This window comes from Peromyscus leucopus, chromosome 18 (assembly GCF_004664715.2).
Source record: "Peromyscus leucopus breed LL Stock chromosome 18, UCI_PerLeu_2.1, whole genome shotgun sequence".
Taxonomy (NCBI): Eukaryota; Metazoa; Chordata; class Mammalia; order Rodentia; family Cricetidae; genus Peromyscus; species Peromyscus leucopus.
In genome coordinates, this window is record NC_051078.1 from 32,114,933 (window position 1) to 32,141,796 (window position 26,864).

Sequence of the window (26,864 nt, forward strand, 5' to 3'; positions counted from 1 at the left end):
TCCTTACAGATAGTATCCATAACAGTTTAAAATAGCAATGCTTTCCTTATGTCATATATATGTGTACATATATATACATATATACATAAAATATATGAATAACTAGTATAAACTTTAGACATACCCTCTATCATTAAGGGGCACATAATTGGATGGGTTCTAACTTCATGTATGTAAACGAAACTAATAAGATAACAAATTTCCAGTACATTAAATTTTAATTTTTTTTCTTTAGCTATATAAACTTGCATATGCATGTATCAGAATTTTTTTTCAGATATGCTCATGAAACAGATGCTTCAATTTTATTTTAATATTGTAATAGTGCACAATTGTATTGTGCATGTATGCATGTAAGTCTGTGTTTGTGTTTGTCTGTATGTATATACTTAATATAGTGCTGCAGGAGCTTACAGAACAAGTTTGCTGATATTACTGCAAATGAGGAGAAAATGTCCATCAGCAAATATAGAAGAAGTTATCCAGGAAACAGTTGCTTCAGATAGATGGTCTTTACATGATAGCACACAAGGAAATGATTTTCAGTTCAAAGACATTTGTGGCACTATTTACAATATTTAATACATAAAATTTGGAAGCATCTGTTTTCATGGGCATAGTCTGGACCAAAAAAATTCTGATACATGCATATGGCAGAGTTTTATATAGCTGATAAGAAAAAAAATTATAAATTTAATGGTACTGGAAAATGTTGTTATGCTTATTAGTTTACCATTTACATACATGAAAGTTAGAAACCCATCCAATTATGTGCCCCTTAATGATAGAGCAGGGATATGTCCTGAGAAGTTTATCACTAGGTTATTCTATTGGGAAAACATCATAGAATACACAGATATAAACCTAGATGATACAAGCCAGTAAACGTTGTCATGGTGAGTTTCTATGATAGGATCATCTGGGAAGAGGGAGGTTCAATTGAAAAAATGCTTCCAATACCTTGAGGCTTTTTCACTCAATGTGAGAAGTGGCAACCCTGGGAAGGAAGCCTGGAAGTATTTAAGAAAACCAAGTGAACAAGCCAGGAGAGCAACCCAGTAAGAAGTAATGCTCTGTGGTCTCTGCTTCAGTTTCTGCCTCCTGGGACCTGCCTTGAGTACCTGTCCTTACTTCCATTGATGATGAACTGGGATCAGGACATGCATGCTGAAATAAATTCCTTTTCCCCAAATTGCTTTTGATCATGGTAATTTACCACAGCAGTAGAAACATATCAGGACACTAAACTGGGTTATAAAATACCTAGCACTGTCATTGGTCCAAAATACATATGACTGTATATTTAATGGTGATTGTGACATGTATACAAATACACCCATAGCTGTCTCCTGGCATTTGTAGAGGTATATATATGCAATCACAGATTAAAAAAAATAAACATTCATAAAAGCTCTGCATATGCACACAACATGTGTGACTTTTCCTTGTCATTTTTTAAACATAAGAAGAATCTACGTAGCATTTATTTCACATTGTGTATAAGTAGTTATGACAATTAGTCTACACTGTCAGCTTGACAGGAGTAAGAAATGTCTGTGAGACCTAAAAGCATGCCTAGAAGGGAGTGTGTCACACTTCTAGAGAGAATAGAGCATTAGAGTTTTCATGTAACCAGTGGTTTGATGCATTAATGGACTGCAAAATTTACAGATACTATTGGAAGGTAGAGCAACTAATAACCTAGAGACATTTTAATGCCTATGGAAGGACATGAAAATAGTACCCCATTTTATCGAAAAGATTTGGGCATTATTACCACCATTTCCTCTTACCAAGATACATATTTTACCAGTATTTCATACAGTAGTTACATAAGTCAACATGAATTTTGTTTATGGGTAATTGCATAATTATTGATGATTGCAATGACACATTGGTTACTTGAAAATATGAATGTTCAGTAAGTTTATTGAAAAAAATACTATAAGATATGCAGATGACAAGTTGATGCCATATGGTATACAGTAAATAAATGTTCAGATAACCATTATCTTTCTGAAATTTAGACTTAATTGCCTATTGTCTATGCTTTGAACTTCTATTAAAAAAAAAAAAAAAAAAAAAAGAAGGTCTGCAGCTTACTGCCCATTTCCAATGATACAGACATAGATTTCCACTGGCTTGGAAATGTTAAATCTGAATGCTGAACACTCAGACTTATCATTTTGTCTATTGAGAGTGCTTTAGCACAGTTTCATCAGATTATATAACCTCAGAAGAGCAGGGAGTAATGGATTTCTCAAGGTAACTCCTGAAGGTAATTTAAATGCAGTAAAACTATCAAGTGAGAAATAAAGCACAGACTGCATAGGTGTCAGCATGAAAATCAAACAGCCAGAGGAGAGCTCTGCTCTTTTTTGATTCATTAGTGTTTGTTCATCTGATCACCTATCAAACAACCACTTGGTGAAAAAAATATGAGGAATATTTGGTATATATGGTATGCATTATTATTGAACAATACAGGAGATTCTACCAACTTTGAGGAGTTTATAGCTTGAGACATGACTTATAAATAATGAGACACATTTTGAGCAGCTTAAAAATATTAAAGTGCTGCCAGTGAGTTCATCTACAAATGATGATATCTTTTCGATCTTTGAGCTGAATGCACATGAATGAAGGGCACTTAGGACAGTCATTCCACATACAGTTTTTAGACCTTGACATTCATTGTTATCAACACAAAGAATTATTTCTTATATATGTACATCACTAGCTCATGACATCATCATTACTGCTACTATGCATTTTAAAGATTAAGAACAAAGACAATACAGCAAATGGATAAATAGGAAGCCCTATTGATGGATCACACACCTTGGCCTTGACAATGTCCTCAGCACTTCATAGATTATTATACTCCAAACCTATAAGTGCCAAGTAAGATGCACATAATTATCATTTATTTATAATGAGAAAACTGAGGGTCAGAAGATTAGCAATTTCAGAAAAAAAAAACAACCAGCCAATTACAGGTAAAAACAGAACATTATTATAACCAGAAAGCTGTAGCCATAAAACCATGTTCTTTGTTTCTTGAGCATTTTAAAAACAGCTCATTCAAAGGAGTGAATAAACTAACTATATTATATATTCTATTGGGAAAAAAGTCTGTATTTAATACAAAATAATACTACTTGGGAAACAAAGGTTTTCAATGAATAAATAAATTATTTAAAAATAAATAAATGCATAATTATTTAACACAGAAAGGTGGGCAGTATAAAAATGTCTTAAAGCCTCAAGCTAAGTCTTCCACAGGTACCCAGTTTGCAAGTGACTTAAGCTGAAGACTTTGAAAATTGAAATAATTTAAGTATTCCAAGACCAATCAATTACCACTTAATAGCCAAAGGTTTTTATTTTAAATATCAATAAAATACACATTTCAGCCATAATTTCCCTTGGGATAAAAATCATGTTAACTGCCAGATACTCAAAATTTTGATTTTGAGTTAGCCTATGATATCCACCTATTAATTTCTGAAATATTTGAATTTTAAAAATGGACAAACAGAATTGTGCCAACAGTTGAGAGCCTGAGAAATTGAAAGTTTTAGTCTGTTGTTAGCTTAGGCATAAAACACTGTGGAATACTTGTAGTTTTGGCAAAAACAATGGGAAAAAGGCATTAGCCTCCCCAGTGTGATTTTTGGTACTTCCTCCTCTAGGCAAGTCCAGAAAACCCAAGAGAGATCAGAATTTTTCACTAATTTCTAACCTTCTGTTTTCTCTCTATTCTGGCAATGAAATATGGAAAACATATTTGTTAAGGTTAATGTGAACTTTTTCTGAACCCTTCAAGACATCCACTCTTAGTCACAGAAAAATGGAACTTTTCAGCTCTTTTTTAGCCCCAATATTAAAGTCTCTTCTGAATCATTCAAACTTTTCTTACAGTGCAGACTGATCAGAGTGATTCTTCCAGTAATCACAATGTAATTAGTGATGTGATGTTGTCTTGATAGATAAATATTTAACAGACGACATGACATTGGTTTTGTGGCCTGAATGTGACTTTGTTGCCTCCTAACCTGTTTGAGCCCAATTACACTGAAATAGAGTGTTACATGCCTGACTGGGATAAATTAATTTTAATGTCAGGCTTTTATGATGTTTGTCTTATTAGCCATCAGAATGATTCACCCTTTGTGGATGGCCATGAGAAGGAATTAGAGACCGTGTAGCTGAAAGTTTTCCCATGTTCTGCCAGGTCCGCAGCTGCTCAGACCCAAGTAAGCCCATAGAGACTTATATTAATTAAAACTACTTGGCCATTAGCTCAGGCTAACTATTGACTAGCTCTTACATTTAAACTCAGCTCATTTCTGTTAATCTAAATGTCGCCACATGTTCCGTGGATTTACCTTCGTGCCATTACATGTTTTATTTTGTGAATGGAAATAAATCTGACATGAAAATAGGAGGCAACAGTCTCCATGTTTTTCCTCCTTTCCTTCTACTGGGAAAGGCAAATGTATCTCCAATTAAACGTGGGATTGCTTTGCCTACCCACACTCCTGCATCTAAAGTAGCTCTTCCCTAGTACTTGCCACAGATCTGAACGTCACACGCTGTCATGTCCTGAAACGTTCCTTTATTAGTTTTTTTTCCAAGATTTAAGTGGTTACATTAATGCAGATCATTTTAAGCAAATAGTTCATACCAAAACAGGCCAAGACTGGATTTTTCTCCATGGGTTATAGTTTGGTAATCTTTTCCATGGTGTTGGTTGGAAACCTCAACCTTAAATTTAGCCATTTTTTTTTCATTTTTTTTTCTTACATTACTGAGAATGAAAGTCAGGGCTTTTTCTCCCACTAAGTAATCCTAGTACTGAGTTAAGTCCTCTGCCATTGCCCTTCTTGATCAGAACTACTATAGTCATGTGCAAACACAAACCCCAGAGGTGCCTTGATGTCCTGCATGATGCATTGTGACATGGAAGTGTGAGAAACAAACCATTTCTTCCCCTGAGTTGCCCTTGTCAGAGTGTTTTTTCACCACATCAGAAAGACAACTAAACCAGCCTTACACCCTTTTAAAATTAATTTTTAAACTCTTTTCTTTAGATGGCATACGTATTCTTATGGTATACATAAGTACTATACTTACATAATTTCTACCCTTCCCTCTCCAACTCCTCTCATTACTTATCAAATTAACGGCCTCTTTTTCTTTAACTATTATTGTTTCACATTTACAAATACAAGTTCATTAGTGTCATCTCTATGTATACATGTTTAGGGCTAACAATTTGGAATAAGATAAATTATCAGGGCTCTCACCCTGGAGAAAACTGACTCTCCCTCTCTCAGCATCCATTAATTCCATGAAGCTCTTCATCTGGGGGTGGTCCTTTGTGAGATGCCCCCAATCCATTTTATCATGTTAACTGGTGTCGCCATTTACCACTGTGCAGGTCTTGTTTGATGTACCCATTTCATGGATACAATGTCTCTGGCATGTATAAAAGACACAATCCCAGGGCAGAGGTCCAGACTCTCTGGCACTTACAAACTTTTTGGCCCATTTTTCTGAAATATTCCCTGAGCCTTAGGTAAGAGTTATGTTGTTGATCTATCAAGTAGAGTACAACACTTGAGAGTTAATCATTCTCCATATTTTACCAGCGGTGGATTCCTGTAATGGTCTCCATCTGTTGCAAAAAGAAGCTTCTTTGATGATGAATGAGAGCTACACTTATCTGTAGGTATAAAGAAAGTTATTGGAATACAGTTAAAGTTAGTTAGTTAGTTAGTAGTTAGTTAGTTAGGAAAATGACTGTAGTAGCTTCTCCAGATTCTATGACCTCACCAGGTATAATGTTTAAATTAGATAGAAGTATCTATTTCTTTGTTTGCCTGACATTTTATACCATGAGGTTTTCAAAATCCTTTATCCTAGCTTTTGGAAGTCTATGGAAAACTGCTTTTATCTATAACCACCCTGCTGTGCAATAAGACATCTGTTCTTCTTGCTCCAACCTAACTGGAAATCAATAGCATTTATTAACCTATCCCCATCCTCTCTCCCACTTTGTCCCTAATCTCTAATAACCATCACTCAAACTTTAGCTTCTAATAAATCAGCTTTTGAGCTTCTGCTTATGTGTGATCATGCCATGTTTGCCTCTCTGTGTTTGAATTATTTAATTTAATAAACTTATCTTCAGGAGTATTGTGTTGCTATAAATGGCAGGATTCCAATTTCCATGTGATTGTATAGAATTCTATTCTATGTTTACACATTTTATTTTCTTTATTCATTCATATATCTAGGAATGCCTTGGCTGGTTGCATCCCTTAGATACTGTTAATAGCACTACAGTAAACCTGAGTACCGATAACTCTTGGACATATTCATTTCATTTCTTTTGGGTGTCTACTTTATAGTAGAATACCTTGATCTTACAGAAGACATTTTAGCAATTTGGAGCAGCAAAACAGCAATTCATGCTGTTTCCTATATTTAAGTTTGAGTTGACTTTTTTAATTTAAAATTTATTTGTGTGTGTGTGTGTGTGTGTGTGTGTGTGTGTGTGTGTGTGTGTTTGCCTATGTGAACTTATATGCACAACAAGGAGGCCTGAAGAGGGCAGTAGATCTGCTGGAACTGGAGTTATAGGTGGTTATGAGCTGCCATGTGGGTGCTGTGAACCAAAACCTGGACCTATGCAAGAGCAGCAAGTGCTCTTAATTGCTGAATAATCTCTCCAGTATGATCAGTTGATTCTTTAACTGATGGGATATATTATTTGTTTTGTCATGATATAAAATTATTTGTGTATGTCACTGAATTCAAACTGCTTAGTAATTTTGGGTACATACCATAATGGGTGGTGGCCTACATTTTCATTCATTCCACCCTCTTTGATTTTGTTATTACTGTAATTCTATCATGAAATAAAATAAGAACATTTATCTCCTTTTCTTTCTCTGAAACAGACTGTCCAAAATGGCCACCTATTTTTAAAAAATTTGGTAGAATTTTCCAGTGAAACCATCCACATATGGAGTTGTTTTCAAAGCCTTTGTCACATTTAGTTTTGTTAATGTTTATAACACTAGCCATATGGTTTAATTCTATTTAGTTGAGATTTTATAGTTTATAGCTTTGAATGAATTGATCTATTAATAAAGGTTGATTTTCTCATACTGTCCTTTTCATAAACACCATTTTCATATTTCCAAGGGCTTTTTGTTTTCTAATGTTCAATTGCATTGAGTTTCTTCTCTTGTCTTGATTTTAACATTTACCCAACTTCTCTGGATTTATTTAACGCTTAGTTCTCTAGAGTTTTTTTTAAATTAGATTATTGACTAAAGACTTTCGCTTGTTTTTTAATATAAGCATGTATCCTATAAGTTTTGTTCTTGAAACAGCTTTGTGTGCATTCCAGTATTCCAGATATTTGACTTGTTGAAACTTTATTCCTGTGTAAATATAGCATGTTCCACTCTTTTGAGATTCTTATTTGAACCATCAGTTACTGAGAAGTTTGTTCTTCTGTCTTCCAGTGGGCAGAGCTCTTGTATTTTTTTCTTTTACTAAAATTAGTTTATTTAATTATGATAAAAGAGCTCACTCCTTATCATGCAAACTCTCACAAAGCTTTGAGATTTGTTTTAGCCTTACAAAGTTTGCTTTTTTTGTTGGGAAATGTTTTGTGGCTACTGGAAAAGATGTGTATTTAATTCTTGTTGGGGAAAGTGTTTTATCTATAAATACCAATTGTGTCATCTTCGTTATTTGTGATGATCAAGTCTTCTACATCTTTGACTAGCTGCCTGGAAGTTCTATGAATTTCTAAGAGAGGGATGCTGAATTTCCTAACTACAAATGTAGAAGTGTAGTTTGACTATCTTATAGAAATGTTATATGTATATATGTATATGTAGGTATAATTGTGTGTGTGTGTGTGTGTGTGTGTGTGTGTGTGTGTGTGTGTGTTATGGTAAAACATGCTCATAGCATGTTACAAAAATGTAACAATGTTTCTTAGAACACAAAGTTTCTTTTACCTTAAGTGGGCTAAATAATAGTTTCACTTAGGCATGTGGTAAAGCAAAGATTCACAAAGTTGAGAATGAAGCCTGACTTACATAAGTTTTACAGTTTCTCAGGATCCCTGATTTTCCATACATAAATTTACTTTTGCTATTTTGCTATTACTACTTCAATCAGATTAAATATGAGAAGGCTCTTTACATACTTTGGATCTTGTCTACAAGTATGAAAGCCTCCAGAACAATTTAAGAAACACTCTTCCTCATAGTGTTATATTGTTTAATAAAGCACAGCTGATTTTGTTGGCTAAGTTGTCTCAAAAGAAAGTTTTATAATGTGTCCAAGATTCGATAATTGCTGAATCAGTACATCTTTATGTAACAGAAAAATAGGAAAACTGCAGCAAGCATGTTGAACACGGTTTTAATTAAAAACAGTTCTCTAGCTGGAAGCTGACCCGCCCTGTGTTTTAAAGTTCTCTTAAAAAAAAAAAAAAAAAAAAAAAAAAAAAAAAAAAAAAAAAACCTCCAAAACATTTTAAAACAAAACAAAATCTACCTTTTCTTAGGACAAATGTTTTGCTTTTTCTGATGGATAGGAACAAGAATCATTTTCATCTCACGTAATTACACAGATGACAGCTTTAATTGTATGTTACAGTCAGCCAACAAAAGGGGCGTGTGGAATAAAACCCTGCCCCCTTCTCTCTGGAGTGTGAGCTCAACTTTGGGAAGATAATAAAAACACTTATGTAAGAGATTAGTTCCTGATGTTTATGCTGTTCACTCCAAAAAATGTGCTGTTTGCTTAAAATCAAAACCAAAGTTTGCTCTTTCAGTCGGTGTCGTGTGTGTGTGTATGTGTGTGTGTGTGTGTGTGTGTGTGTGTGTGTGTGTGTGTGTGTGTGTACAGACTGTGTCACGGTCTCAGAAATGGCCTCAAGCAGAAATCTAGTTGGTAGTTTCCACCTTCCATCCCATTGTCTCTGACAACATTTTCTCTTTCATCCTAACTTATCCCTGCTACGGCAAGCAGGATCTTCTTATAAACAAGAGGCTAATCAAAAAAAAAAAAAAAAAAAAAAAAAAGCCCGAAGCTTTTTCAATTTCCAAAAAAGAGCACTAAGCTTGAAATTTTATAAACTGCATTGAAATGTCTTCAGTCCTTAGATAACTCTGATAAACTATTTTAAAAGAGTTTTCTTAAAATAAATAAATAAATAAATCTCCAGGATAAAGAATTCTCTTATTGCCTCATACCTTTATTTTCACATGGTTGCCCTGGGAGCCTCTGGGAACATCTGGGAGAGCTCTGATTACAGAATCTAGCTGTTTGGAACATAGAGCCAGTTTAATCCTGATTTTCTTCAGTACAGAATCTCATGTTCTCATCATCTTATCTGCGTTCAGAACAGTATCATGCCCCCAAAACTTGCAAATGCATCTAGTAAACTTCTGTTCTGTGTAACTGCATTTCCACATCACTTCCGGGAAAATCAGCTCTAACAGTTTTCACTACACTGCAGCAGACAGTGTTAGGAAATATAATATGAAGACAGACAAGGGCTACGCTATAGGTCACAAAGACCATTATTGTTTGTTTGATTCACTGTTAATTAATGTACAAAGTACCAGGTTTACTTCCAGCATTTTCGCATTAGCTTTATTTAGCTTGATCCCCTCTTCATTTCCTCCCTCCCATGCCTGCAGCCCGGCTTCTCCTCCCATGCCACTAGAGCCCTCTTCACTTTCTTGTCTAACTTAGTCTATGGCCTTCTTTACTCTACTTTAAGACTACTCCTCTGCCAGGATCCTCTTTCTAGATGAATGACCTATACCAGGACTCACACACTCCATAAATACATACTTATAGAACTTGGAGGCTAGAATCTGTACAGCAGTCAGATGCTGTGGGACAGTCTGTATGTCAAATTGCTCTGATTGGTCCATAAATAAAACACTGGTTGGCAAGTGGCCAGGCAGGAAGTAGGTGGGACAAGGAGAGAGGAGAATTCTGGGAAGTGGAAGGCTGACACAGAGAGTCACTGCAGCAGCCGCCATGACCAGCAGCATGTGAAGACACCGGTAAGCCACCAGCCACGTGGCAGGGTATAGATGTATGGAAATGATTAATTTAAGCTATAAGAACAGTTAGCAAGAAGCCTGCCACGGCCATACAGTTTGTATGCAATATAAGTCTCTGTGTTTACTTGGTTGGGTCTGAGCGGCTGAGGGACTGGCGGGTGACAGAGATTTGTCCTGACTGTGGGTAAAGCAGGAAAACTCTAGCTACAAATGGCGCCCAACGAGAGGGCAAGAGTTTCCACCTAAAACCTGAGAAAAGATTCTAAAACGGAGCTTAAAACAGCTTCCTAATTGTCTCTCTCAAATGAGCAGCAGCTGCCGGTTTGAGTTACTGGCGGGTTCCTGGTGTGTGTGCTCGATCTGCAGTATGGCGGGAATGAGGCCTCTGCAAGTGGCACATTAAGCTGTGTGGTGGATTTAGCCTTTGCTAGTACAAAACAAAAAGAGGTTTCTGGGCTACACGCTGCTTGGATAAAAGCATAGACCCATGATGGCTCCCATAGCTGGCGGAAAACGTACCACCGCCATGTTGGGAAGCTGAAGTGGGAGGAGCCAGCAGCCACAGCGCTTTTCAGGCTTAAAAGGCTGCAGTTTAAAGCAATAGGCTCAAGGTAATATAAAACATAAGCCACATAAAGATGGCTACCACACAGAGAACCTGGATTATGTTCTCTTTGATACTCGTAACTGAAGAGAAACATTTGATTGCAAAAGCTGTTGAGTTATGCCAAAATGTGTATTTTAAAGGTACTTTAACTTCAAAATTTGGATGTAAGGATATGTTGCTTTGGAAAGGAGGCTCTGCTTTTGTTTCCACAGAAAGCCAGAGGCTATGGATTTGTTCCAGATTAAGATACATCAGGTTTGACCAGCCAAGACCACCTGAAAGGTCTCCGATGACACCATGGCCCAGATGATCCAACATCCAGAATCGTTTCAAGGCAACTGGCTCAGACGATACAGTCTCAAGGACTACTCCATGATCCTAAAATTTTCGTTGTGTCCCCATAAGATACAGCGCCCCCCTCCAGCAGGAAGTAGTAAGAGAAGCTACGCCCAAATTCCCAAATACACCAAGCTGACTTTGGAGATGTGTAAAAGTTAAAACCTTCCTTTTAAAAAAAAGAAAGGGGAAGTGCTGTGGGACGGTCTGTATGTCAAATTGCTCTGATTGGTCCATAAATAAAACACTGGTTGGCAAGTGGCCAGGCAGGAAGTAGGTGGGACAAGGAGAGAGGAGAATTCTGGGAAGTGGAAGGCTGACGCAGAGAGTCACTGCAGCAGCCGCCATGACCAGCAGCATGTGAAGACACCGGTAAGCCACCAGCCTTGTGGCAAGGTATAGATTTATGGAAATGGATTAATTTAAGCTATAAGAACAGTTAGCAAGAAGCCTGCCACGGCCATACAGTTTGTATGCAATATAAGTCTCTGTGTTTACTTGGTTGGGTCTGAGCGGCTGAGGGACTGGCGGGTGACAGAGATTTGTCCTGACTGTGGGTAAAGCAGGAAAACTCTAGCTACAGTCAGAACATGAGGCACTTGTCTGAGTCTTTCTCTATTTCCTGTTTCATTACTTTCATGGTACCACATCACTGATACTTAACAAAGATCTACTCGTCTAATGAAACTTTAGATTCATAAATGTTATTCTTGGCACCAGCACAAACTTGTGCATCGTTAGAACTTAGTGATGTTTTCTAACCTACCTTTCATGCTGATTGCCTTTCTATCTCACCTACCCCACCCACTTCAAACCACCAATCCACTCCTTAGTCCTATATAATTGTCACTGCAGAATCTTCGTGTTACTGAGATTATGTAATACTTGTCTGGAATTGGTTTGTGTTACTAACTTGGTAGATTGCATCCCTGCACTAAATTGGATGGTGTTAATGGTAGCTATCACTTATTTTTCAACTCTCTGTGCATACCTTTATAAAATATTTAGCTGAAAATCTTAAAATAAGCTATGACCTGAAGTATTCTATCATTTCATAGATGTATTAGTTACTTGTTTTGCTGCAATAACAAAATTTTGACCAAAGCAACTTAAGGCAGGGAGGGTTTGTTTTGTTTCATACTTAAAATACAAACCATCAATGTGGGCAGCGGTGGCACAGGCCTTTAATCCCAGCACTCAGGAGGCAGAGCCAGGTGGATCTTTGTGAGTTCGAGGCCAGCCTGGGCTATAGAGTGAGTTCCTGGAAAGGCGCAAAGCTACACAGAGAAACCCTGTCTCGGGAAAAAAAAAGACACAGACCATCACAGTAGGAAACCATGGCATCAGCAGGTCACATCTCATCAGCAATAAGGAAACAGTGATGAATGCCAGAGCTCAGCTTGCTTTTTCTCAGTCAGCCCTGGCTTATGGAATAATGCTGCCTATAGTTAAAATGGGTCTTCTAGATAATATCTCACAGACACGGACAGAGACTTGTTTGAGGGTAGCACTAGACATTGTTAGGTTGACAGTCAAAATTAAATAGGACAACAGGACAAGTTGTGTGTGTGTGTGTGGTTTTTTTTTTTAATCTTTCTTGTGAATAACTTTCCCAAAATTCACAGCTGAAGTTTGCAGTTAGATATAAGTGACTCTAAAACTGTGTCCTAATCATTATCAACAGAACCATTTGTTGGGCCCGAGGTTATTAAGTGATTCTTAGCCAAATATGGAATGAATTTTAACAAAATGAAGAAATTTTGCACATAAAGATTTATGACTTCTCTAAGTTACATGGCAACTTTACTGTTAGAGTTTGGACTATATCCAAATATACTATCATATCATTCTTTTGACTATAAAATAATGATACCTTTACAAGAAAAGTTTAAAGTTCAAATGTAAGCATAAAATATAAACATAAAAATATCAAGGATTCTGCATCCAAACATAAATCACCTGAACCTGAGCTTGCCAGCTCATCTTCACCAGACCAATCAGAAAGCCTCGGTCTTGACGATGCTCACACAGGCAGTAGATTTTGACATTCAGAACTTCCTTATAAGTGGGAAATCAGATAAGTAATTAGAGTGTTTTCAGAAACCATAATCCTCTAATAGCTTTTCACAGGGATAGGGGCTCATGAGCCCATCACCTCCACTCCATGCTAGAATGCCGACTGGTTTGGTTCTATTCAAGTCTTATACGGGCAACTGCGTGGTCCTTGAGTACCTACGAGTATGGTAGTCCTCTCACACCATGAAGATGCTGTTTGTGCTGTGTTTCTCCCCAATCTCTGAAAACAAGAATTCTTACAGTGATGCGATTAAAATCAGAAGCACATCTTCATGTCTACATGAAGTAGTTGACATGTCTACAATGAGGAAATGAGTGGGTAAAATATTACTTAGCCATACAATATAATATTAACTAACAATAAAAAAAATGACAGCAACCAGGAGTATATAGGTGACAAAAATTAGACTCATTGGCTTATTTAAAAAAAAAATGACATGAAATCATGGAGGTTATGGGGAGTGGTCTGGGAAGAGTTACAGGTAAGAAAATTGATGACAGAAAACCAAGGAGAGATTTTATTTTGATGAATGAAAATATTTCATGGCATAATTGTGGAAGTTATTGAATGCCTACACAGACAATAAGATTTCAAATAGTAAATTTTTTTCTTAATATTTTTTTTAAAAATTTTCTTTATTAAGAAATTTTCTACTCACTCCTCATGCTATCCACAGACTCCCCCTCCTCTCTCCTCCCACCCCCAGCCCTCTTTCTCAAGCCACCCCGCATCCCCACATGCCCCAAATCGAGGTCTCCTATGGGGAGTCAGCAGAGCCCAGCACACTGAGCCTAGGCAGGTTCAAGCCCCTTCCCACTGCACCAAGGCTGTGTAAGTTGTCGCACCACAGGCACTGGATTCCCAGAAGCCTGCCAGGGACAGGTCCTGATCCCCCTGCCTGGGTGCGCCCCAAACAGTTTGAGCCAAACAACCGTCTTCTATATCCAGAGGGCCTAGTCCAGTCCCATGGGGGCTCCACAGCTACTAGTCCACAGTTCATGTGTTTCCACTAGTGTGGCTGGTCATCTCTGCACGTCTTCCCATCATGATCTCGACATCCCTCTCCTGCAGTATCTTTCCTCTCTCTCATCAGTTGGATTCCTGGAACTCAGCCTGGTGCCTGGCTGTGGATCTCTGTTTCTGCCTCCATATTTGTAATTTTTTGTATAATGTTTTTTATTAAGTTGGCCAAATCCATTGAAGGCACATTTCTGTTATTTCAAAATGATTTCTATTTTTGCTGTATGTGTGAATTCATATCTTGAATTTTTTTCTTTTTTTATTAAAAATAAATTCTTTCCCCTCCCTCTACTCTTCCCATCTCCTTGCTGCCTCCTGTCCCACCCAGATCAACTCCCCATGTCTCTCATTAGAAAAGAACAGGCTTCTACGAGTTAACAACAAAACATAACAAAACAAAATATAATAAGATAAAAGGAAAACTCTCACATTAAATTGAATAAGGCAAACCAAGTGAAGGAAAAGAGCCCAAGAAAAGACACAAAATCCAGAGATCAACTCATTCACATGCTTGGGATTCCTGTAAAAATATTAAGCTGAAAGGTGTAGTGTATCCACCAAGGACCTGGTACAGACCCTTGCAGGACCTGTGCTTGCTGATTCTGTCTCTGTGAGTTCATATGAGCTTTGCTCAGATGATTTAGAGGGACTTCTTCAGCTGGTGTCCTCCATCCCCTCTGGCTTTTACATTCTTTCTGTGCCATCTTCCATGAGGTTCCATGAGTTCTTAAGGGAGAGATTTGAAGGAGACGCCACATTTATACTCGTATGTATTCCAAGATATCTCTCTCTCCTCTCTCTGTCCCTCTCTCTGTCCCTCTCTTTGTCCCTCTCTCTCTCTGTCTCTGTCTCTGTCTCTGTCTCTGTCTCTGTCTCTCTCTCTCTCTCTCACACACACACACACACACACACACACACACACACACACGTCTGAATGTGAGTCTCTATATTTGTCCCTGTCTGCTGCAATAAGAAGCTTCCTTAATGGTGGCTGAATAAGACAGTAATGTCTGATAACTGATGCCAGATATCATTAGGAGGATATCATTTTATCACTACATTTCTGTTATTGTTAAGACCAGAAGTGTTTGGTTATAACCCAGGTCTCTGGGCTATCTAGTCTCTGGGCTATCTAGTCTTCTTGCTCACCCAAAGAATGTCAGGTATGGGTTCTATCTCATAGAGTGGGTCTTAAGTCAAACCAGAAGTTGATTGGTTACTCCTACAAGCGTTATGCCACCATTGCCCTAGTATATTTTTTCATGCAGGATAACATTGTAGCTCAAAGGATTCATGGCTGGTTTGGTGTTTATGTTTCTCTTTTGATAGCCTGCAGAATACCTTCCCTTACAAAAGATTACAGAGGTGAAGGTTCTACATAAACATTTAAGCTAATGATGTGGAGGAAAGAATGAGATGTTAAATGAAGTACATCATCAGTATGTAATACAAACTTGTATACAATACAAACTTGTATGTAATACAAACTTTTGCATCCTGTCCTGTTCTTTCTATCTTCTCAACCATTTGCACAAGACAATAAGAAACCTTTTCCCCAATCTCCACCTGCTGTGTGCAGTTTTACCTCTGCTGGCAACTCTTGAGAAGCATAGATTCCGTCTTTCTAACCCCTTAATCCAGTCTGGGAGCAGTCATTATACAGGTCACAGCCCTTCATCTCAAGAGCAAAATCAGTTCAGAAGCAATGGCAGCCATTAAGCTTGATATTCAGTGAGAGACTTTCATAATAAAGCTTGTGAGTCTTCCAGTCACTCATCTATCCTCATCTTGACTTGGGATATAAAAGACTCCAGAAAACAGGAGGACCTGTTAGAGAAATTGGTGCTTAGCTTAAAAGAAGGACTATATTTGGTCACTAACCTTTAAGAAAGAGAGAAAACATTTAGGTCAGAACACCTACCCTATTTTCACTGGGTCTTGGGTCTAATCAGTTTTTGGTAGATTTCTATGCTCACTCTGACTTCTAAGGCAGAATAGAATTCTGTGCTTTTGATTATTATAAGGCTATCCTGAGATCTCTGACTTAATAATGGCTTAAAAATATTTCTTTTGATTCACCTGTATAAGTCAGTTATTCTTCATCAACATACCTTTCTCTTTAGAGTCTGTGACCTCATCTCTGTTCTTAGAATCCTGCACTGAGCCCCGTTTATGCTCTTTCAGTGAATACTGTGTGTATATGTATTTAATGTAACTTACATCATGGCTCAGCTATGCCCATGCCTTACCTCTACCCATCATGTATTTCCAGAACATAATTAAAACTTTTTCCCGGCTGGATCTTTTTATATTAAAGACTCTAGAGTGGACATGTATAATTAGTTGGTTTCCAAGAGTTCTGTTGACATGGAAGTCACACAGTCTTAGGCTCTGTAGTTACATTCTGTGCAGATGCCTCTATCTAAGCTCTGGTTCTCCCCCCCCCCCTTACATATAACCTGGGACTGTGTCAGTTAATCTTTAATTTAATAATGACCTATTTTTTCCTGTTTCCAGCAAAGATAAAAGTCAATGTAGAATTTAATTTGGAAATCATTTGCTAAGCATCTAACATGTGTATGGCTCTGGGCAAACATTGTTCAGGATATAAAAATAAGATGAAAGTCCTTGAAAGGACATCTAGGGGCCAGAGAGATGGCTCAGTAAGTAAAGACACTTGCTGTCATGCCAAGGACCCATAAAGGAGAAGGAAAGGATCTATTCCTGCAAGCTGTCCATATTCCCTCCATGTGCAGCAGGAATATGCTCACATACACATGCGAACACACACACACAAAACAATTAAATGTAATCATTTCCCCAATGACATACAGTAATAGATGGAGGAGATACGTCAAGATAATTCTGACATGAAGTATATGACATATGTCATAAAAGAAGTAACATTTGCCGTGAACGCACCTAAGAGGAAGTCATTATAGAATATAACCATGAGGGATAGAGTAGAGACATTGAACATTATCTTGTCTAGTATGTCTCAACTTAGTGAGAGTCACAACCTCTAGGGAGCCCATCAATACTCAGATTATTAGCTGCATCTCTGGAATTCCTGATTGAGTAAAAATTCAAAATAACATTTGTTGCAAGTTCCCAGGAAGGCCAAGAAGACAGTTCGTGCGTCAGTTTAAGAACCAGGCTCATGCATTCTCCTTTTATAGATGAGAAAATGGGTCAATGAGAGGAGAAAACTTGCTAAAGTGGTCATAGCTTATTAGTGGGGAAGCTCCAAGCTCCCTGCTACATTTATTTTCATTTTCTTACTACTTGTTCCTTTGAGCAAGTTTACATGTCATTACCACCTCCACCCCCCCCTTGTTTCTCCTTTGTTGTTATTGTTTGAAGATAGAGTCTGGCCATGTAGCCCAGCCTGTCCTTGAACTCAAGGTCCTCCTGCTTCATTTTCCTGGTGCTGGGATTTTCATTAATACTTTAATATTCAACCACAAGTGTATGCAGAGTATTCCACATGACCATGAAATAGAATAATCAATAATTTGAAGGGGAAATAGACTGTTTTAATTTATTTTAAATGTCTTCATTACTGATGTGAAATAGATATAAATCACATTCATGTTTCTGATATTTCATAGCCACTTTAATAAATACAAAAAATGAAAAAATTCCATTAATAATGAGTTAAGAAATAAGACAGAAATCTTATTTCCCTCTACAGGTTTGAAGAGTTTCAACTTCAAAGATAGTTTCTAATGAACATATAAATCTTCAAGTCTATGCTTTGGCAAAAATTACACACAAAAAAAAAATGTTTGAGGGGAAATTGAAAAAATATTTTGCTCAAGAATTTAATTTCCTTAGTCTTATTTTTATTCATTATGTTTACCTTCTAAAGGCCATCATACGATTTCCGAATTAGACTCATCTGTCCTTATTTTCTACAGAAAATCTCTTAACTACGGACTCATTATGTAACTACAGGCTGTTCGTGTATCGAATCTAACTTCAGGCCCATAGACGATAGCTGGGTGGCTCAGCTCATATCTTAGAGAAGGTAAACAGTTAGAGGACAGCATGATGTTAGAATAAGATGGCTTTAAATATTTCTGCAAAATCAGTACAATTTTCAGTTGCGCCCTAGATTTGGGCTGATTGAAGATTTGCAGTTTGAGTTAGTGCTGACCTTCAAGGCAGAAAACTCCTGAACCATCAGACGTTGAGATGGGTGGCTTTGTTGTGGCTTTGACATGAGCATCTCTGATAACGAAGGTTCAAGAGACTGTAGGAATAGACTGATGCTCTGGAGTTGATAACCAAGGAAGGAGAAAGGTGGGACAGTACTCAGACTCCAGGGCAGGTATCAGAATATCTTGGCCATGCTGGGGGAAGGGAACAGAGCAGGGGCTGTCCATTAGACAGTCTCTGATGACATAGATGCATCCTGCCACCTGTTATTCCTGTCTCTGACTTGCTCTATCATCGACATGGTCAGGATGCAGTATTGCCTGGGATGATCCTTACAACTGAGTATATAAGCCTGCCATGCAGGAAAAGACAAGGGATTTTTTTTTTCTTCCGGGATGCAACCCTGAGAGGCTACCCAGGGTCAAGGAGATTGTCCATATCCACCCACAAACAGGCTTTAAGTGAATTGTTGGGTTTTAAAATAAGCACATATAGTTGAGAAGGAAAAATGGTAATAGTAGGAATAGGGGAGAAATTTGAAGCTGTAGAACAAGGTCGATTTGATAATAACACATAATAGGCATGCATGAAATTATCAAATAAAAAGTAATTTTTGAAAGTGTAGCCATTGAAGTTAGTAACTATAGTTGTCATACCAGACTTAACACCTCCAGAGGTGCCACAATATGCTGCCACCATATAGAAACTCTCTTCTACACAGAAATTGGGAAGAAGTTTTCTCTGTGTTCTTTCCCCCATCTTCGATTCTCTAGGTCTCCCTCTGTGTCTCTGTGTTTTTCTGTCCCTGTCTCTCTATCTCTCCATGATTCTCTCTCCATCTCTGCCTATCTCGGCTATTGTTGTTGAAACGATCTATAAAATGGACTAGATACTAAGAACTTCTTAATGCCATGTTTCCACCATGAAGGAGGCCAGCCTGAAGAGCAAGGATGTCCACAATGGTGGGTCTGTCTAATCCAAGTCTTTGCTTGAAGCTAGTGAAAATACACGGCGTCAGCATGTGTCTACAAAACAGATAAAAACACAGGTGTAGGCAGGACCACACAGATTTTACAATAGTAGTTCAGAATTCCAAGGAAAAGGAGATGACGGGGCAGAGCACTGGTTGGTGGATGGACACACACACAGTACAGACAGAATGGTAGACATAATGACAGGCCCAAATGCTACCAGAACAATACAGGAAATATTGCTAGTGCTCAGGCCTGAATACTCCTCTTTGCTGCCACTCAGGGCATTGTGAACATCCACTGTCAAGAAGTTCTGAAGACGGAAAAGGGGAAATTTTAAAAGCTGAAGCAATGTGGAGACTAGAATGGAAAACAGAATGGATAAATTAAGAAAGAAACACTAATCAATGGCCACTAAATTATTTACACTTCTTCAAAGCATACATATGAGGAAATCATACAAACAGTGATAAAAAAACTTACAACGACTGAGTAAAAGAAAGCTTTACCTATTTTTCTTTGATAATTCTTTCTTCCTTTCTTTTGCTTGGTAGTCTATATATATGCTATGTCCTCCCAATCTATGAGTTGATTACCTCTTTGTTTCCCCTAAACATAGAAACATGATGCCATCGGGTACCCAAAATTTAATAGTCACATGTCCTTCTACAATCATCTCCTTTATCTTCTTTCAACTCTTCTACAAGAAGATTCCCTAACACTTCTGAAAGCTAGTCAATCTAGCCTGTCCACCTCATCTTTACATCTTGGTTCATCCTCTTTCTTTCAGACTTCTGTTCTGTTTTCAGTTTAGTAATATTCTCAATCTTCACCTTTCAAACATCTATCCATTACACTCTTCTAACTGGTATGTTAAAGACCTGTGTCTTCCACTCAGTATTACCAAAGCTGAATTGGCAGAGGCCAAAAATGATCTGATACCAAAATCTAAATGATCTTCAATATTGAAGTCATTCTTGCTATGCTCTTGGTTTCTATAAAATATTTTCTAGCTTCTTTTCTTACATGTGTTACTTGCTGAAAGTTTTTTCTCTTGTTTGGATGTCCAAGTTCCAAATTCAGATCTTTTTTCTAGTCTATGCCTTCTCTCCTGAAAACTTGTCCACCAAAAACCAGAGCAGTGACTTTCAACTCTGTAGCTCAACAACATTTTTTTTTTTTTTTACAAATTACCACTAAGAACATCTAAGCACATCTAAAGCAGTACTATTAAAGTATATCTAAGAACTACTCACTGTCTGGCATCTTCAATCAAATAATTTACTGGAAGTTGTTGTTTCTTTTTACTTCCTCTGAACTTTTGCCTCTCCTTTCCTGTTCTGGATGGGGCCACATGATCTCCCAAATAAGAGACATGAGGATCAAGTGAACATCTGCTCCTCATTGACTGTCTTTAGTTGGATACTAAGCTGTTAATATCTCTTGCATGTATTGCTGGTTTTCTTACTCACGGTCTTAGCTGCCTGCATCCTCTCCTTTACATGCTGCCAAGAGAGCTTTCTCTAGTGAATGCAAAATATAAGTCTAAGCATGTCATTTTCCCATTAAAAATTCCCCAGAAGTTTCCCATCATCTCCAAGATTAAAGCTAAATTACTGCCACGTCTGTAGAAGGCGTATATGAACCTGCACGCCTTGGTCCCAGCACACTTGTGCAACCACACCCAAGCTATTAAATAAACTGCTTAAAAGTCTTCTAACAATTAATGGTGCTGCAGGCTCTTGAACTTTTGCTCATGATATTTCTTCTAGATAAACTCACATTTTTATTTTCTTTTCATCCCTTAAAAACCCCTTCACACTATTTAAAACCCATGAAACCATCATTTATTCAAAGGTATCTGATGCATGCCAAGTCTCCACTGCATAATTATATCCTAAACATAATCGCAACATTGTATTTATTCATAGAATATTGCAATTTTCTTCACTGTCTTTCTTTCTTGTTATCCCATGATTTTTTTAAAAATATTGTCTTCCTATCATTTTCATTCTCAGGACTAGAATAGATTTGTATTTTTCTCCACAAATATGTATTTAAATGAATTTAATTTCCATATATTTAATGATCCTTAGAATAAGACATGTTATGTTAAACATATTCCATTTAATAAGGGAAGAACAAGTTTTTCAGCATAGAGTTTTAGAAAAGTCTTGATGATATGACTTCTATAGCTATGGCTCAGAGTATACTTTATATATGTTTACAAGGAAATTTTCATTTAATTTCCAGAAGAAAGAATAGCATGAATTTGTTTGGAAGGCTATGTTTTGCAGAAGGATGATTTTGTCTACATAACATGAATGAACACAGGCCCCTGGTATTCATTTTTACTAATGAAATAGTAGGTGAAAGCAGAGGGTCCTCACTGAATTATTTCAGGATGCAACAACAGTTATAGAAAAAACAGCAGCTGAATCCAGCCTATCAGCTTGGGAGTGAGTATACAGAAAACTATTGGAGTGAAGAGAAGGAAAGACAAATAGCAAATACTGGTTTATGTTTGACCAATTGAAAGGAAGTGACTTTGAAAGGACATGGAGGTAAACAAAGAAATCCTGTAGGCCTAGATAAGGAAGTGTGTATAAAGTAAGCTATGTATTACAGATATATATATATATATATATATATATATATATATATATATATATATATGACAGCTTTTACTTTATATGACATATTGCCTTTGGAAGAGAATCACAATTGACATAAGAAGTCTGAAGATAGTCATGTCATATGCATTACAGCAAATGGTAATTAAGGATATTTGTTTCCCTTAGCATGGGAAAGGTAAGGGTTTTTATAGCAGAATGGATGCTTTGAAAAATGAAATTAAAAGTAAAATAACACCCATCACAACATTTATTCTGTACATCCAGCCTCTAAAGTCTGTTCCTATTTTAGTAGCCTCTCTCCATGCTGAGCCTCAGCTGTGGGGTACTGAGAGTTTCATTCACAATTTTAATAACTTCCCCTTCAGCCTCTCTCAAAGCGCTATCACAATCTGTGGCAAGCTGTTACCTATGTCCAGTCTCAACCTCGGGTGTTTAAAGCATAGCCTGACTGTAGAACAATTACTTATGGCAAGATGGTAGGAGCAATTACCAGTGTAGTGTGATGCCAGAGCCAAGCCTGACATGCTGAGCTCCGTGTCTGGGACCCACATGGTGGAATGAGAGAACCAAACCCTACAATTTCCAGAAAGGGCAGCAGCTGCAATTGTGCCAATCCATTATACTTCCAGTAACCATCATTCTGCATTGCAACATGTATGTACACCTAGTAGGGGCTTCATGGGATCTTTATGAGACAAATTCATTAATCAGTTTTTATATGTTGACCATGATGGTGTGGCTACCAAACATAGGCAGTAAGGAATTGTTTTAGGAAATGGTTTTTGACAAAATTAAGTTGTGCGGGTTCATGTTGCCAAAAAATGAGACTTCTGACTTCCCATAGTTCTTTCTAATAAACCCCAAAATGAAATCTCTTATTCACTTTGTGCCAAATATTACGCTACTGCATGTATCATGTAGAAATAGAGGAGATTGCTAATGATGACGCACAAATCTGTGGTGTTGGGCACGTAACATGAACCAACAGCAAGCTGAAGCAGATGGTTTTAGCACTAAATTGAAGGACAAGGGATATGATTCACAATTAATAGTTATTCTGACTTATGATAGAAGTTAGGAAGTTTCAAAGAAGATACAGTTTTTTTTAAGACAGAGATTTTTAATTAAGTCTGGAGAGAGAAGCAGGATTTTGGGTAGGGCAATGACTAGAGGCAAGCAAATGGAGATTTCCAATCGAGATTGTTAGACTAAGTTGGAATTGTTAACTAAGTTGGAATACCTAGATGCAAAGAAAAAAGAAACAAGGGGTGTAAATGTTCACTCTCTGTGTCGTCTCTGTCTCTGTCACTCTGTCTGTGTGCCCCTCTGTCTCTGTGTGTATGTCTCCTTCTGTCTCTTTCTGAGTCTCATTGCTCTCACTCTCTCCATCTCTCAGTCTCTCTGTCTGTTTCTCTCTCTCTCTGTGTCTCTCTCTGTCTGTGTCTCTCTCTCCTCTCTCTCTTTCTTATTCTGTGAAAGGTAGCCCAGGCTGGCCTGAAACTATGTAGCTCAGTCTGGTCAAGGACTCCTGATCCTCTACCTTCCCTTTCCCAAGTGCTGAGATTACTGGCATGTTCCACCATATCTGACTGTGGTTCACTGTCTACCTTGTCTTAAATGAAGTCTGGAGGAGTATGGTCCACTTGAAAGACAATAGGCAAATCTGCTATAGGAAAAAAAAATGAGAGATAATGGGCACACATTTGGGTGAGCCTGAGATACTCCTACCATTTTAAATTCTGATCCATCTAGAAAATAAATGGACATTTTTGAATTGGTCCCAATCTACTCAGTTACTTGGGTAGTAGCTAAACTCACTCCAGTTTCATCCTTGTCTTGTGATTTACAAGCTGGTGTTCAAACAATAGAGTTGAACTTTGGGTGGGGATAGAAATGACTTCTTCAAAATAATTGATATTTATGGTTCCAGTATCTGAAAACAGATCAAGGCGATGTTTTCTAACACAAGGCAGATGAACTCAAAGCCTTGATCTCTGGACCCCAACTTCTCCAAAGTTGCTACTTCTTTGTGGAAGTTCTAAGAATTTGGAGAATCAAAATTTGTAAACTACTAGATTATAATAACTGAAACTCCATGCCTAAAATGAAAGATTATCCGAGGAACACTCAAGTATGAGGAAATCATGCTAATATCTTTTTTAATTCCCAAGCATTTAAAATCCATGATTGTTGGGGCCACCTTGAAATTAAAGGCAAATGATGTAAAGGGTTACAGATCATCAAATGAACAGAATATATAAAATCTTTATCAAAACTCCTAACAAGAAGGAAATGGGAAATGAATGTTATAGTTAGGAGGATAAAACTACTTTTTATAATCAAAACCTAGTTTGATTGATGCTACTATTACTCTAGAGGTAAAGGGAAAATATGTTACTTAAATTATTGTTTAAAAAAAAACAAGATACAAGTGTTTGTTTTTATTAGTTATAGAAAAAAGAAAATATCATAAAATTGTTCATGTGTCTCTAATTTTATATGTGGAAAATTCCACCTGAATAGGTATTCTTTAGTTAAAAATATACTACCATGAGGAACCTTGCTTTCTTTAGGAAACCATGAAAAGTACACTGAACTATTAACATGAGGGAGTTGGGGAAATTTTTGAGTGTAGCACACTAGCTTCCTTTCCTGGAGCTTAGAAAGATTCCAAGCAAGACTGTTCCTTCTTTTGTGCTAAACCAAACACAGAGGAACATTTCTAAATCTCCCCTAAAGCAACAATGCCACATGCCACCTTGGGAAGGACCCTTTGAGGAAGAGTGATATGGAGTCCTAGTGTGTTGGTGGGAAATTACACAAAGCTACCTGTGGATTAAATCATCTTGACCCCCTGATGTGTGAGGTGTAAGATGTAAATTTTACTTTTGTTCAGTTATAATATGAAAATATTACAGCATGGGAAAGAAGAAAGGGAGGAAGGAAGGAAGGAAGGGGAAGGGAGGGAGGGAGGGAGGGAGAGAGGGAGAGAAGGGAAGGAAGGGAGTGGGGGAGGGAGAGAGGGGAGGGAGGGAGAGAAGGGAAGGAAGGTAGGAAGAAAGGAAGGAAGGAGGAAGGGGTGAGAGAAACAAAGACCCCCAGAGACTTGTCTTCAATGACAGAGGTGAGAGACTAGGTTTCTCGTGATATTTGATTGTTGTTTTGTGTTTGGTTTTTTGTTTTGCTGACTTTTTTGTGTGTAAATGTGCTGCAATTTTTTTTTTTGTTATTATTTTTGGTTTTTGTTTGTTTGGAGACAGGACCTTACTATGTAGCTCTGGATGACCTGGAACTCATTTTGTAGACCAGGCTGGCCACCGATTCACAGAGATCCACCTGATCCTGCCTCCCAAATAGTGGAATTAAAGGCAAGTACCACCACATCTGTCAACTTAGTAATATAAATGTGTGTGTGTGTGTGTGTGTGTGTGTGTGTGTGTGTGTGTTTAAACCCCCCCCCAAAATGTTGCTTAGCTGGCATGCATTTGTTTTGTTTTTATAAGTTGAGTTTCAGACATGTCGTGTTCATATTCACTATCATTCTTCACTGATCCACCTACACATCCTTTCCCATACTATGTTGTGTTTTCTCTTTTTTTTTCTTTATTTCAAGATCAATTTTTGATGCAATAGTCTTAGATGTGTCAAATGACCACTGGAGATTGGCCAACTTATCACTTTTAGAGAAATCTTTTTCCTCTCTCTCCTATACCTCCATGGTCATACATGGTCGTACATAATGAGGGTGGGATTATGGACCTAATTCCCTCTCTGTGCTGGAATTCTGTCTGTCTTGGGCCTGCACAGGCTTTGTACACGCTGTTGCAATTACTATGAGTTCATATGTATGTCTTCCCTACTGTATTGAAAAGACATTTCCTCTCCACCTCGCTCTTACATTCTTTCTGTTTCCTCTCAACAATGCTCCATGAACTTTTTGGAGAGAGGCTTGCAAGTTTGTTCCCTGTAGGGCTGAGAATTGTGCACACTCGGCACCTTGAGCCATGGGTTACTCCTAGCCAGGATCTCCACCTTCTGGTAGTCTGAAGCAGCCAGTCAATGGAGAAATAACAAGCTTTGATAGCATAAAGCGTTGTAGAAAATCTTTGGATCAAATAATAGTATTGGGGAATGAGTTTTCTCTTTTTAATAGTTTAAGTTGTTGGCTTACAGTTTTACTATGAAGAAGGCAATTGGATAAGATTATTTAAAACCAGCACCTATAAAAGCATGTAGCTTAAAAGGCTGGTCAAGTTAAACCTCCAAAGATAGCCTAGTTCTGATGGAATCAAGCACCTATTAAGATTTGGGGATTGGGGGTTGGGAATGAGGTAAGGCAGGAGAAGCAGCCATTGGGGAGAATAGTTGTGAGACCGTTAGAGCTTCCAGTATGGATGTGAATTACTATGCTTGACTTTGTCAATAAACACTTTGGTTGCTGCATGAGGAATAGAGAATTCTGGGGCAAAAGGAAGGGTTATTCTGGAGACTCAGTTGAGAGTAAATGTTAGTTTGGGCAGGAACTGCAGAGGAAATTAAGAAGGACATTCCAGAAATCCTTTGGAAGCGAGCATCATGAACTTCCTGACAGTTTTTATGTGCCAAATTGGATGGAACTATCTACCAGGATAAAAGAAAAACTTGAGAATGACTGATAATTTTGACATTTTTGCTGGCATGACCAAAAGCATGTGTGGGAGAAAGAAGTGTTCCCTGTTCAGTCTAATGTTAGGTATGGTGGAGTAAGTAGTTCCTGAACTACACACAGGTACCCAGAAACATCTCCCTAGAGATATCACTTTTGTAAAAAAACCTGTGAAGACTCAGGATATGTTTGATGCAATTATATTGTGATTTGAGTCCAAATTCTAAGCTGCGGTCAAAGTGATGTCTAAATTTAAAGTCTATTTATAGTCTCTAGGATTTGTAAACATTAGA